General features: G+C 43.1%; 1 non-coding gene across 1 annotated transcript; it reads left to right on the top strand.

Annotated features, from left to right (window-relative positions):
• Window positions 1-11,970: 11,970 nt before the first annotated feature.
• TRNAK-CUU (transfer RNA lysine (anticodon CUU)) lies at window positions 11,971-12,043 on the top strand. Its single transcript has one exon. It is a non-coding gene; the product is annotated as a tRNA-Lys (tRNA).
• Window positions 12,044-12,797: the final 754 nt, after the last annotated feature.

Raw genomic sequence — 12,797 nt, 5'->3', positions numbered from 1 at the left:
CTCTCTCTCTCTCATCCTCGCTATCTCTCTCTCCTCTTCTCTCTTTTTCTTTCGGGAATCTTACGCAGTCCCGTCCTCTTAGTACTAATAGTACTTCTCTTCTTTAGTACTAATTCTCTCTCTGCTTTAGTACTATTCTTGACACGACCAACACTTCTTCGTTCATGAGTCGTCTTTGCACCCAATCATACTCGGCGAGCCCTATGTCACAATGGCTCGAATGGAAACGAAGGTGTTGGACAATGGTTCAACATATGCGCGAGTAAAGAGCCAGGATGGTTGGCACTCCGTCCAATTTTTGACGGTTCGGCCGAACCATGACTGAAATCAGGACTCTCTTAGTGGTGAAGGCCGAGAGGATTTTTAGAGAGGGCTATCAAGGCATGGGGCCACGATAGTCCGGACAGACACCGGAAACCCCACACTTGTATAATAGGTAGGAAGTTTTGTCTCTCTGAAAATGGAGGTTGTAGAGTAGTTGTCGTTGTCAACCGAGAAAAAGGACAAGTTGAAAGGCGTTTGAAGGCATGCAGAGCCATGGGCCTCGACGACCCGATAAACTGCATCGTGGAGGTAGTCTTGTTCGATAACACTCTCGAGGAGATCGAGAAGGTGGTCGAGGATGGCCGGACAAAATGTACAAGGAGATAGAGAAGTTCGAACGGATGGTCAGGTCGGGTCGGATTGCCCGAGTCAACACCAAGTCTAAGACTGTGGATCGGAATGTGAGGCTAGTTGTGACACCCTTACCGGAGGACAGGTGGGAACGAATGGAAGGGGGCGCAACTGACCTAAATGTCACATTCTACACTCAAACCTCTTACTTTTAACACACAATACATTGTGTTGTGTTAACCATATGGAAACTCTTGTGAATTGTCCACATTCGATTGTGAACTTGTATATATTGTATAGTCTAGTGTATAGTACATTTGAGAATATTCTAGTCGTTAGTATATTCTAGAATTATTCTGTGGTATATTCTAAACGGGTATATTCTCGAGATATTTCTTGAGTATATTCTAGAGATATTCAATCTCAAAAATTGTATAAATACTTCTAACATCCTTGGTCCCTTTCAAGGGATTCAACACCAGTCATTGACACATCAATCTAGTAATTCTCGTTTCGCCTCATCTTTGTCTCCTTGATCTTTATTTATGTCTTCATGCTGTCATAGACATATGCCACACCACGGTGGAAGGTAGGGATTGAACCCTAACCAAGACCACTTGGTCTCCATTTGGCAACCCGACCAACTAAGTTACATCCATCCATGCATCCTTGTATAAAATCCAAACTTCATGTATGGTAGATTGAACATTGGAAGTTCCTAGCTTGCATGCATCCTCATGCATCCTCATGCATCCTCTATTCCTAGCTTGCGGACATGCATTCTCTTTTCCTAACTTGCATACATGCATTCTCTATTCCTAGCTAGCATACATACCTCTACCTTCTTGTATAAATACTCAGGTGCACCTTCATTCTAATCAAGGTGAACAACACCAGTTACAAAATCATAAGTCAATTTCTTGTTCTTTTTCTCTCTCCTAGTTCTTAGTGTCGTCTTGTTCCTACTGTATTATACTTGTCCGTGACAGTTTGTTCACATTCCCTCATATTGCTACCATGTCCGAATCCGTCTACAACCTAAACCAAGTAGTGGCAACCTTGCAACAACTACAACTCGAAAATGAAATCCTTCAGGAATCATTATGGGAGCTTCAATCCATCACAACAAGAAACCCACCACCCGTTGAGCCACAACCATCGTCGGCACCTAGCCCAACCACTTCCTCTTCCCATCCATATCATGGTTGTTTACATACCCGTATTTAACGTTTGAATACATATAGTACCTCAAAATTTGTATAGTACGTACTATACCTTAATGTTGTTCATCAAATATAATGTACATTTGTCCAATATGGTATTTATATACATTTGAAAAAACATGTATAATACGTATTTATAAAAAATTGTAAGTAAAACCCCGACAAAAAGCAAAAGAAAAAAAAGATTTTAGTGAAAAAGAAGCAAAAAGAATGGTTGTTAGCCTACCCGTATCTAACAACCTTGATCCATATGTCCTCGAACCCACTGTTAGCCTACCCGACAAATTGAATGGCTGTTTGCATAAAAGGCTGACTTCTTCCACTTTGTATCCTAATGTGAACTCGTCCATATAGTTAGGGCTTAGTATATAAGCGATAACCTAACGTTGTAAAGATATTATTTTCCTTTAAGTTTTACTATAGAAAATTGATGTATATTCCAGATTTCTCTGGAACATTCTAGAAACTTCAAGAGTACTCCTGAGAACACTATAAAAGGAGGCACAAGGCATTATTTCGAACCAAATGGGTTCAATGCCAGTCTTAAGCCTCCTAGCTACTATTGTATATTCCCTTAACATAATATATCTTTTGTTATCCTCAATCTCTCTCTCTCACTCACTCTTTCCTTCCTTCAAGAGTTCTACACCTCCCTTAGTACTAATCCTCATATTTTAGTACTAATTCCTTCTCTGTTTTAGTACTGTTCCTGACAGTACTTCTCCGTCTTAGTACTGCTCCTGACAATTTGAACCGATTTTGCTCTCCTTCCTTCTCTTCCTTTATCTTCTTACTTCTCCCTCCCTTCATACTAATCTCTTATTCCTCTTTTCTCTCATACTATGGCCACTGTTAGTGCTCAAGAATATCAATCCGTTTTTTCGGAGTTGCAATGCTTGAAAGAGAAGTTTCTCGCATTGGAACAAGAAAATCAACGATTGTTGGGAGAGCTTCAACAAATCTCCTTAGAGAAGCAGCAGACGCAACAACAACACGGGGAACTAGCGTTACGCGTGCAACAGCTTGAAGCAACCATAGTAGCAATGCAACAATAAGGACCCAGTATGCAAGGGGTTCATAAAGAACCCAAGATTGGCCTTCCCATGAAATTTGATGGAATGCGATTGCCGTTTAGAGGATTCCTTAATTAGGTACAATTAGTCATTCAAATGCATCCTTCTCGATATCCCACTGATGCATCACGAGTGGGACTAGTAGGCACTCTACTTAGTGGCATGACTTTGGCCTGGTTCGCCCCCCTGTTAGAAAAAAGCTCTCCCTTGCTAAATAATTTCGAAGAGTTTATTACCGAGTTTAAAGCCTGTTTTGGAGATACCGACAATGTTAGAATAACAATCAACAAAATCCGAAGATTGCACCAAGGTGAGCGGCCGGCCTTGGCTTATGCTGCGGATTTCCTTCTTCTTGCCACCGATATTCCCTGGGATGACCAGGCACAAATGGAGTAATTTCGTTTTGGCCTACGTAATGATGTTAAAGATTTACTCTTAACTTTCCCCGTGGAGCCAAAGTCATTGACAGAAGCAATCAATCATGCAGTGCGATGAGATAATCGCCTCTTCGAACGATGTTCAAAACGTCAGTTTCAAATGCCAAGGACAAGATCGGAACCCACCGACGCTTCAAGCATAGCAAAGCCTTTCCCAAGGGAGTCATTGAATATGTCTCCAACAAATACTTCGACTCCAATGGAAATCGACACCACACGTTGTCGCGAACCACTATCGGAAGAAGAAAAGCAGCGACGCCGGGCAAATCGATTATGTCTTTATTGCGGTGGACCGGGGCATATTGCAGTGAATTGCCCCCATTGGCCGAAAAGGCAGGTAAATCAAATAACCACTAGTACTAATAGTACTAAACCCGAATCTATTTCTCTAGGTGTGTCTGATAGTACTAATAGCCCAAGTCTTTCAAACAAATTTGAAATCCTTAGTCAACTAGAAGAAGAGTTAAACGATTAAGTCCAGCCAAAATAGGAGCCATTTGGTTGGACAACCCTAGATTTGTGCAACCCATTAGTGGTTTCATTTCCTCTAAGTAAGTTAGCAATGTGTTCTTAGCTCAAGTAATGGTTAGTACTAAAAGTACTCCTCCAGTAGATGTCTTAGCACTCTTAGATTCCGGAGCCAACTCTTGCTTCATGGATAGGAATTTTGCCAAAGCTCATCAGATATCCCTAAAAAAACTCCCATCTCCAGCCTCTGTAGTAGTCATTGATGGTCGTCTCATTGCTTCCGGAAATATTATAGAAGAGAATGTGATTTATAAAGGGGTGGAAAGGAAGAGGGAGTGAGAGAAAAGGAGTGGGGAGGATTTGATTTGTGTAGTAGATGAGATAGAATAGGATGTGGTGATGAGAGAGAGAGAGAGAGAGAGAGAGAGATGTGTGTGTAGGATAGTGATAGGGAATGAGAGAGGGGAAATGAGTATAATGATGATGGTGAGGGGGGAGTTCTTAATGTGATGAAAAAGGGGGATTTAGGATGGCGGTATAATATTAAGTGAGGGATGTGGGTGAATTATTTGAAAACTTAGTGTTAAGTGGGGGATTTGGGTGGATTGTTTGAAAATTTAGTCTTAAGTGGGGGATTTGGGTGGATTGTTTGAAAACTGAGTTTTAAGTGGGGGATTTTTGTGGATTTTTTGAAAACTTAATCTTAACTAGGAGGGCATGTAAGGACTTAGATTTTGTCCAACATACGAAAGGGCGTGAGATGCATGTAAGCTCGGGATCTAACATTAAGTCATTATAGAGATTTTTTAGAAAACTATGAATGCCTAGTTTTGGGGTATGTTTGGTGTATCTAAGTTTAAAGATTGTGGGGTTAAGGGAAGTAATAGTTATGGTTTGATATAGGAGTGTTTTTCTAAGATTAAAAGGTATTTTCTTATAGCTTTTTAGTATAAAGGACGGAGGGTAACCACGGTTAACTAGTCTATTGAAAAAGAGTTTTTTCATTTGGTAGAAACCTAATGGGGTGCTTTCTCTAATGAGATATCTCTTCACTTCATTAGTGATAAAGTGTTGTTTTGTATGGGAAGGATGATTCGATGAAAAAGGCAAGTATTGGTATAAATTGAGAGGTTTTTGAAAACAATTGAATGAAAAAGATGAGTTTTCGAGGTTGATCCATATGGGGGAAGTTTGAATGGTAAGCTTGATAGAGTTATTTGTGTGTAAAGGGTAAAAGTCGAGATATTCTAAAAGTTGAGATTTGGTGCCTGTCCAGACCCCAAATGCATCATCAATATAGCGGTGTCGTGAAGATTTTCGGCAGTAGTGTGAAAATCCCATAAAACGTACAAAATCGATTATGAATCACATAATACAATAATTGTGAAGATAACATTTTAAATAAATTTAATATCTAAGTACAAAATGATGGAGGTTTCGAATGCACTTTATTACACGAGAAACGGACAACTAAATGTCAAGATATGAGGGTATAAAGTTTGTGAAAGGAAAAGAGAAAATTGTGAGATATCCCACATAGGCACGACAAATACGACTCTTATCATATATAAGGGAGAGAAAAATATATTATCTTTGTGTCTATGTGTGGAGCATAGAGAGTTCAAGGTAACTTGAACTAAGAGTGGAGGTGGGCTAGCTACTCATAAAGGGTTTTGGCCAACTAAAATCGGACCGGCGATGGAGCCGGTGATCCGACGGTAGTGAGACACCGACATCCGATGGCAATCCGGCGACGGCGAGGCGGCGACATCCGGTGAGGCATCGGTAATCGACGACATCCGGCGGCAACCGGTGACGACGGCATCCGGCGAGGCACCGGTAACCGACGGCATCCGACACCGGTAAGGCGACGACGAACCGGCGTCCGGTGACTAGATAAATAAATATATAAATATATATACATATATATATATACAAGGAAGGCAAGTAAGGATTCGAACCTTGCACCTCCAAGTTAGGAGTCAATTGGCTTACCATTAAACCATGCCATTTAGTTGGATTTATATTTCTATCATTGTACTTTTTACATGTAAATTCTCATACATGAGAGCTAAAATGAGTGACATGGTTATCATGCACCACATGTAATACATGAGCGCCAAATGGCAAACATGCATTTTATGCATGTCTTGTACCCTCACATGCATATGCATGAGAGCATCTATAAAAGAAGGAAGGGGGAGGAGAAAAAATGTTTTTTTTTTGGGTTATGAAATTAAGAAGAAGAAATTCGTTATCAAATTGATCGTGTAACTTGTTTCTTAAATCCAAAGATAAAAGTTCAATCAATCTCTCTCAATCGTTTAATCTCAACTTCTCTCTTTCCCAATCTATCTTAAGTACTTTCTCGCTAAAGCTTGCGCGAAAGCTTGTACCGACTTTGAATCCTTCCAGTCCAGAACCCCGACGGTTCTGCCTCACGATCCGCGCGTAGTGACGGATCTTCACGACAGCGGGTGAAGTAGAAGAGATGGGGGGGCGATGGTTGTAAGTTTTCGAGATATACTAAAAAGAGGCAAGCATATACGACTGAAAAGTTGCTACCCATGGCCGTACCTTTTATTTGTTGGTAAACTATGTCATCGAAAGTAAGATAGTGATATTCTAAAACAAGGGCACTAAGGGTATAGATGAGATTTGTTTTCGAAGGGGAAAAGTGGGGGGTGATTAGACTACGTAGGGCTTGGAGTTCTAGCTTAGGGGGGATACTAGGATAGAGAGATTCAACGTCAAACGTAAATAAGAAACTATTAGATGGTGAGTGTAGGTTTTCTAGTGATTGGATTAGTGTGTGAGTCTTTTAGATATTGTGGTTGGAGAAGGAGGATTGGTAGAAGTTGGTGATGTAACCACTTTGATGTTTGTTCAAATAAGGAGTTATTATATGAACAAATGGGTTGAAAACCCACAGGTGTTTTGTGTAATTTAGGGAGGAAATAGAGGTTGGATACTTGATATCCTTTTTTGGGTTTGTGGAGGATGAAATTAGCTTCAATTAGGGAAAGTGTACCTAAGTGGTTTGTTATTATGTTATTAAGGCGGTATAGTAACTCTTCCAAGGGGAGGTGGCTGACTCTCTTATAGGTGGTAGAATTCTTGAGGTGTTCTATGGCTTTGGTGTAGTATGTGTCTTTATCTAGAACACATACTCCCATATTTTTATTGGCTGGGAGGATGATAATGTGTTTGTTGTGTTGGAGGCTTTTAAAGGCTCTAGAGAGGTGGTATGGGATTCTAGTGTTTATGGGCTTAGTGTTGTGTGCTATTTGGTTAAGGATGTGTTGGTGTTTTTCTATTATGGAGACTAGAGGTGGATATTCTATGGGTGGCAGCCAACTAGGGTTAGGTAGTTTGAAGGGGTTGAGAGGAAGTGAAGGTGTATTTCTAAAAAAATGTTTTAGCTTGAGGGATCTAGAGAGGTGGGTGAATTCTTTTAGGATATTTTTGGGGGAGGGAGGTGGGGATGGTGGGATATACTTAAGGCCTAGGTTCAACAATTGTGTTTCATTTTTAGTGAGGTTATGTTTAGAGAGGTTATGGATTTTACTATGAATTACTTGTGTACTAGTAAGAGGTTTCCAGAAGTTGGTTCTAGGTTTTTTATTTCGGGATTTGGGGTGTGGAAGGAAGGGAAATAATTTCTGTTTTCCACCAAACCACATATATGTGTCTTGGGTGGAGGGGGATCTATTAAGTAGGTAGAATAAACGTTTGCTAGGGTGTATGGCGTGTCTAAACCATTTGTATTTGTATATTCCTAGTGTGAAGGAGTCGAACTTCCGGTACCATTGCCGAGGAGAGTCTGTGTTCGGTTATCCATCACTTCCGCACGCTATTCTTTTACAGACATGAAGGAGTCGAACTTCCGGTACCATTGCCGGGGAGCTTGCTTCAGTCCGTATAAGCTCTTCTTCAGCTGACACACTAGTTGCTCCTTCCCTTTCTTCTCAAATCGTTTAGGTTGATGCATGTAGATCTCCTCTTTGAGGTCACCATGGAGGAAAGTCGTCTTCACGTCCAGCTGCTCTACCTCGAGGTCCATGCTTGCCGCTATGCCCAATACCGTCCGGATGGATGTCATCTTTACTACTGGGGCAAAGATCTCATTGAAGTCCACTCCTATCTTCTGCTAGAAGCCCTTCACCACGATTCAGGCCTTAAATACCTTGGTGGATTTCCGGCATCTCCCGGTTTCAGCTTGTACACCCACTTGTTCCGGAGTGCCCTCTTTCCTTTCAACAACTCGGTCAGTTCATACGTGTGGTTCTCATGCACGGAATCCATCTCATCTTGCATGGCACTCAACCACTTGTGGTTGTGGGTGTCTCTCTTTGCTTCTTCGAAGCTTTCCAGCTCCCCCTCATCGGTTAGCAACACATGCTCTGCATCCGGAAATCTCTGGGGGGCTCTTCTTCCTCGGAGAGGATATCTCCGTCCCTGGTTTCTATCTTTTGGTTCCTCTGTTTGTTCCTCATCCTCATCTGATTCAGGATCTTGTCCGGTTCCGGTGTCCTCTTCTTCGGTTGGTTTGGATTCCTGTCCATATCTGGCCGGTTCTTCGAGTGTCATCCGGTTATCGGCTAACATCCGGTTTTCAACCAGGTAAGTCCTTGTGTCCTTTGGCCAGTTTTCATTGGATGATCCGGAGTTGATCATCTTCTTCTCCGACTCCTAGTCGGCAATGGTCTTGTCTTTCATGAAGACTATGTTCCGACTCCGGAACACCTTCTTGTCGACAATATCCCACACCCGGTAACCGAACTCATCATCGCCGTATCCAAGCAATATGCATGGCCTGGACTTTGAATCCAGCTTTGCTCTCTTGTCCTTTGCCACATGCATGTAGGCGAGACACCCGAACACCTTTAGATGCCAGTAGGATACATCTTTACCGGTCCATACTTTCTGTGGTGCTAAGGGTGATTTGTTTATCACATAGGTCGCCGTTGTCAGCGCCTCGGCCCATAACGTCTTGGGTAACTTGGCCTGTGCTAGGATGCTTCAGACTCTCTCCATCATGGTCCGGTTCATCCGTTCAGCCAGCCCATTTAGTTCCGGCGTCTTCGGCACGGTGAATTCGAGCCAGATTCCCTTCGATCGGCAGTACTCCTCAAAATGCCCCCGGTATTCTCCTCCTTTATCTGCTCGAACCGCCTTCAACTTCCGGTTGGTTTCTCTTTCTACTCTTGTGTGGAGCTCCTCGAAGACGGATAACACCTGATCCTTTGTCTTCAATGGTGAGACCCACAACTTCCGGCTGTGGTCATCTATGAACTTCACGAAGTACTGCGATCCGGCATGTGACTTCGTATCTCCTTGACACACATCGGTATGCACCAGCTCCAGTGGTGCATTCTGTCTCATCGATGGTCTTGACTGGAAGGAGGTTCGGTTTTGCTTTCCGGCCAAGCAATCGGTGCACTTCTCAAGTTGCACGTCCTTCACCGGAATGAGGTTATCTTCGGCAAGCCTCTTCATCCCCTTCTCACTCATGTGAGACAACCTTTTGTGCCACAGCTCACCGGAAGTATCAGATGCTACGTTCACTTCTTCCCGGCATATCCGAGCATTCATCAAGTATAGTGTGTTGACCTTCTGGGCTCGAGCCACTATCAAGCTTCCCTTGCTAAACTTCATGACTCCATTCCGGATGCAACCCGTGTAGCCTTCATCATCTAGCCGACTGGCTGATATCAGGTTCAGTCGAACATCCGGAACATGTCGGACATCCTTTAGGAGCAATTTGCATGTGGTTGATGTCATCAACAACACATCTCCTATGCCGATAATTCGGCATGTACCTTCATTCCCCAACCAGACACAACCATGATCACCGACTGAGTAGGATGAGAAGCATTTCCGATCCGGTGTCAGGTGGAACGACGCTCCGGAATCAACAACCCATGTTGTCTCGTCGCCGACAATGTTTAACTCATTCTCTTCGGTAATGAGCATAAGTTCTTCTTCCCTTGTCGCGATCGCCGACATTCACTTCCGATCCGGGCCTCTCCGGTCAGAACCGTTTCGGTTCGAACTCTTCTTCGAATCGGTGCTACCGGTTTCTTTCTCTTTCCGGAAATGCCGACAGTTCTTCTGGAAGTGCCCCGGCTTCCCACAATAGAAGCAAGTGGGCCTCCCCCTTCCCTTCAACCTCGTCCCTGACTTTTCCCGGTTTTGGGGACTCCGATACCAGCCTCTTCCCCGGTTGTGGCCATCTTCCGTGACCAAGGCCTTCGGATCGGTTCCAGACTCCCGGTTCTTCCGGCGAGCTTCTTCATCTAGCAGGCTTGATTTTACCCTTGCTAGGGACAACTATTTTCCTTCCAGCCCGGTGTTGCCCAAGGTGACAACTAATGTCTCCCAGCTATCCGGGAGGGAACCGAGCAAGAGCAATGCGAGTACCTCATCCGCGAGAGGTACTTCCAACGAGGTTTCCTGGTGGATCAGTCCCTGGAAGGCAGTCATATGCTCCGCTATACTGGAGTCGTCCTGGTACCGGAGCCTCACTAGCTTCCGGAATACCGAAACCCGATTGACAACATTCTTGTTCTGGAACATGATGCTGATCTTCTCCCAGAGTTCATGAGCCTTGCTATCTTCATTGAAGTTGTTGTACAGGCTCATATCGATAAAGCACTGGATGTATGTCATCGTCTTCATGTGCATCACCTCCCACACTGTGGTGTCGATCTTATCCAGTCTCTTGTCCCCGAACTGAACCGGCAACCGAAGATCTTTGACCACCAACATATCCCTCATTTGCGACTTCCACACTGAGTAGTTGGAGCCGAACGAATCTTCCATTTCTCGTGTTGTAGGCTCTGATACCAATTTGTTGAAAATGGCGCGGAATATTGCTCGGCCACAACCGAGTCTTGAACAGTTTTATGAGAATGAAACACAGAAATGGGTAGTAGAGAGTACACAAAAGGAAATACACAGGATGTTTACGTGGAAAACCCTGAATGGGAAAAACCACGGGAGCTCACAAACTCTAACTATCACTACGAAGAAAAAGAGGGTACAAGCAGAGACTCTGAGGCAACGAACTCGAGCTCTATATCTTTGCCAACCGGCGGTTACAACAGAGTATTTCTCTGTATCTCACACTCTCTCTCTGCCGCTCTCTGTCTCTCTCTCTCTGTACAACAATATGACAATAACAACAATAACCACTACATAGAGTGATTGCCCTCAGTCATATTTATACTTATATGAACAAAAGGCTATTTACAAATATAGCCTCAATAGGCTTACTCAAAACAAGCCTCAATATGTCTTCTCTTCCAGTTCTCACTGGCTTTCTTCGGTTTTCACCGGTTCACCTCCGATTTCCGGATCTCTTCCGGTTCTCACCGGGTCCTCTTTATTCATCACCAGATCCCATCCGGAGAGACCGATTTCCTAATAGAAATGTACATGTTGGATGGGCTCAGTTGGCCACATAAAATGTTTTTGGAACTCTACATGCTTGATGTGCACTTCTTGCCACGTAAAAGGTACTCTTGGTAGATGAAACGTTTTATGTTATCTAGCTGACCTTGCTCAGATGGAAGAGCGCAACCTTGCTCTTAACCTTGTGGTCATGGGTTCGAGCCCCATGGCCTGCGTTTCATACCACGTAAAACGTTCATTGAATTGTAGACCACTTAATGAAAGTATTTAACAAACATGCTAGGCTAGCTTAAATAGTAAATCCTCATGGTTGGCGTTATTTTCCATGTAAAATGTTCATGGAACTAGAGATCCATTAAGGAACATAACAAACATGTCAGGCTAAATACCCATGTCGGAAGAGCATTTCTTGCCACATATAATGTTCTATCGAACTCTACATGTGGGAAGGGCATTTTTGGCCCTAGTTGAAGGGAGAATATGAACAAACAAAAGAAAAAGAAAGATATATTGGTAGATCAAACATTTCTTGTTATCTAGCTGGCCTAGCTTAGATTGTAGAGCGCAAGGCGCTCAACCTATTGGTCATTTTAATCCAGATAGACCTTTCTCTTACTATTCATTACGGAATTACCTGCGTCGACCAACCTTGTTAATTACGCTTGGATTATTGTTCAGTGAAAACAATGTTTACGGGACTCTAGGTAGATGAAATACACAAATAAAGCATGTTGTCAAGCCAGCCTAGCTCAGATGGTAGAGCGCAAGGCTCTTAACCTTGTGGTCATGGGTTCGAGCCCCATGGTTGGCGATGTTCGTGAAACCCTAGATACATGAAAATACATAATAACCACGTCATCAACTTCACATTGCCATTTACCTAGTTTAAATTTTAGAGCCCCATGGTTGGCGATGTTCGTGAAACCCTAGATACATGAAAATACATAATAACCACGTCATCAACTTCACATTGCCATTTACCTAGTTTAAATTGTAGAGGGTGGTTGGTGTTGCTCTCCATGTAAGATGTTCATAGAACACTGGATCCAACAACCACATTGTCAAGTCGACACAGGCTTGATCCCCTAGATTTAAAGGCATTTCTTCCCACATAAAAATGTATATGGAACTGTACATGTTGGATGGGCTCTGTTGGAACTCTACATTCTTCATGTGCACTTCTTTCCACGTAACACATACTCTTGGTAGATGAAATGTTCCATGTTATCTAGTTGGCCTAGCTCGGATGGGAGAGTGCAAGGCTCTTAACCTTGTGGCCATGGGTTCGAGCCCCATGTTGAGAGACAAGCTCAACATTTGTGCATAAAACGGATGCGTAAACCGGTGCGTAGACCGAAAGGCCGTTAGAAAGATATTCCTTGTAAGGAATAGTTTTGGGAGTAAGTGTCGAAGCTCATTAATGAGCAGTCAAGTACTATTAGCACTTGTGTCAGCCCGATTGTCAGGGCTTGTATAAAAGTGCTCACTGAGCACATCCTATGTACAGATTGAGTATTAGGAACTCAGACAGCTGACGAGATCAAGGAAGAAGGCACCGAAGTGAT

The sequence above is a fragment of the Azolla caroliniana genome, unplaced genomic scaffold (genome assembly GCF_043228905.1).
Source record: "Azolla caroliniana isolate FFs.n. ecotype wild unplaced genomic scaffold, voAzoCaro1.0.p SCAF_41, whole genome shotgun sequence".
NCBI classification, from domain to species: Eukaryota; Viridiplantae; Streptophyta; class Polypodiopsida; order Salviniales; family Salviniaceae; genus Azolla; species Azolla caroliniana.
This window is presented reverse-complemented; position numbering and strand designations above follow the sequence as displayed.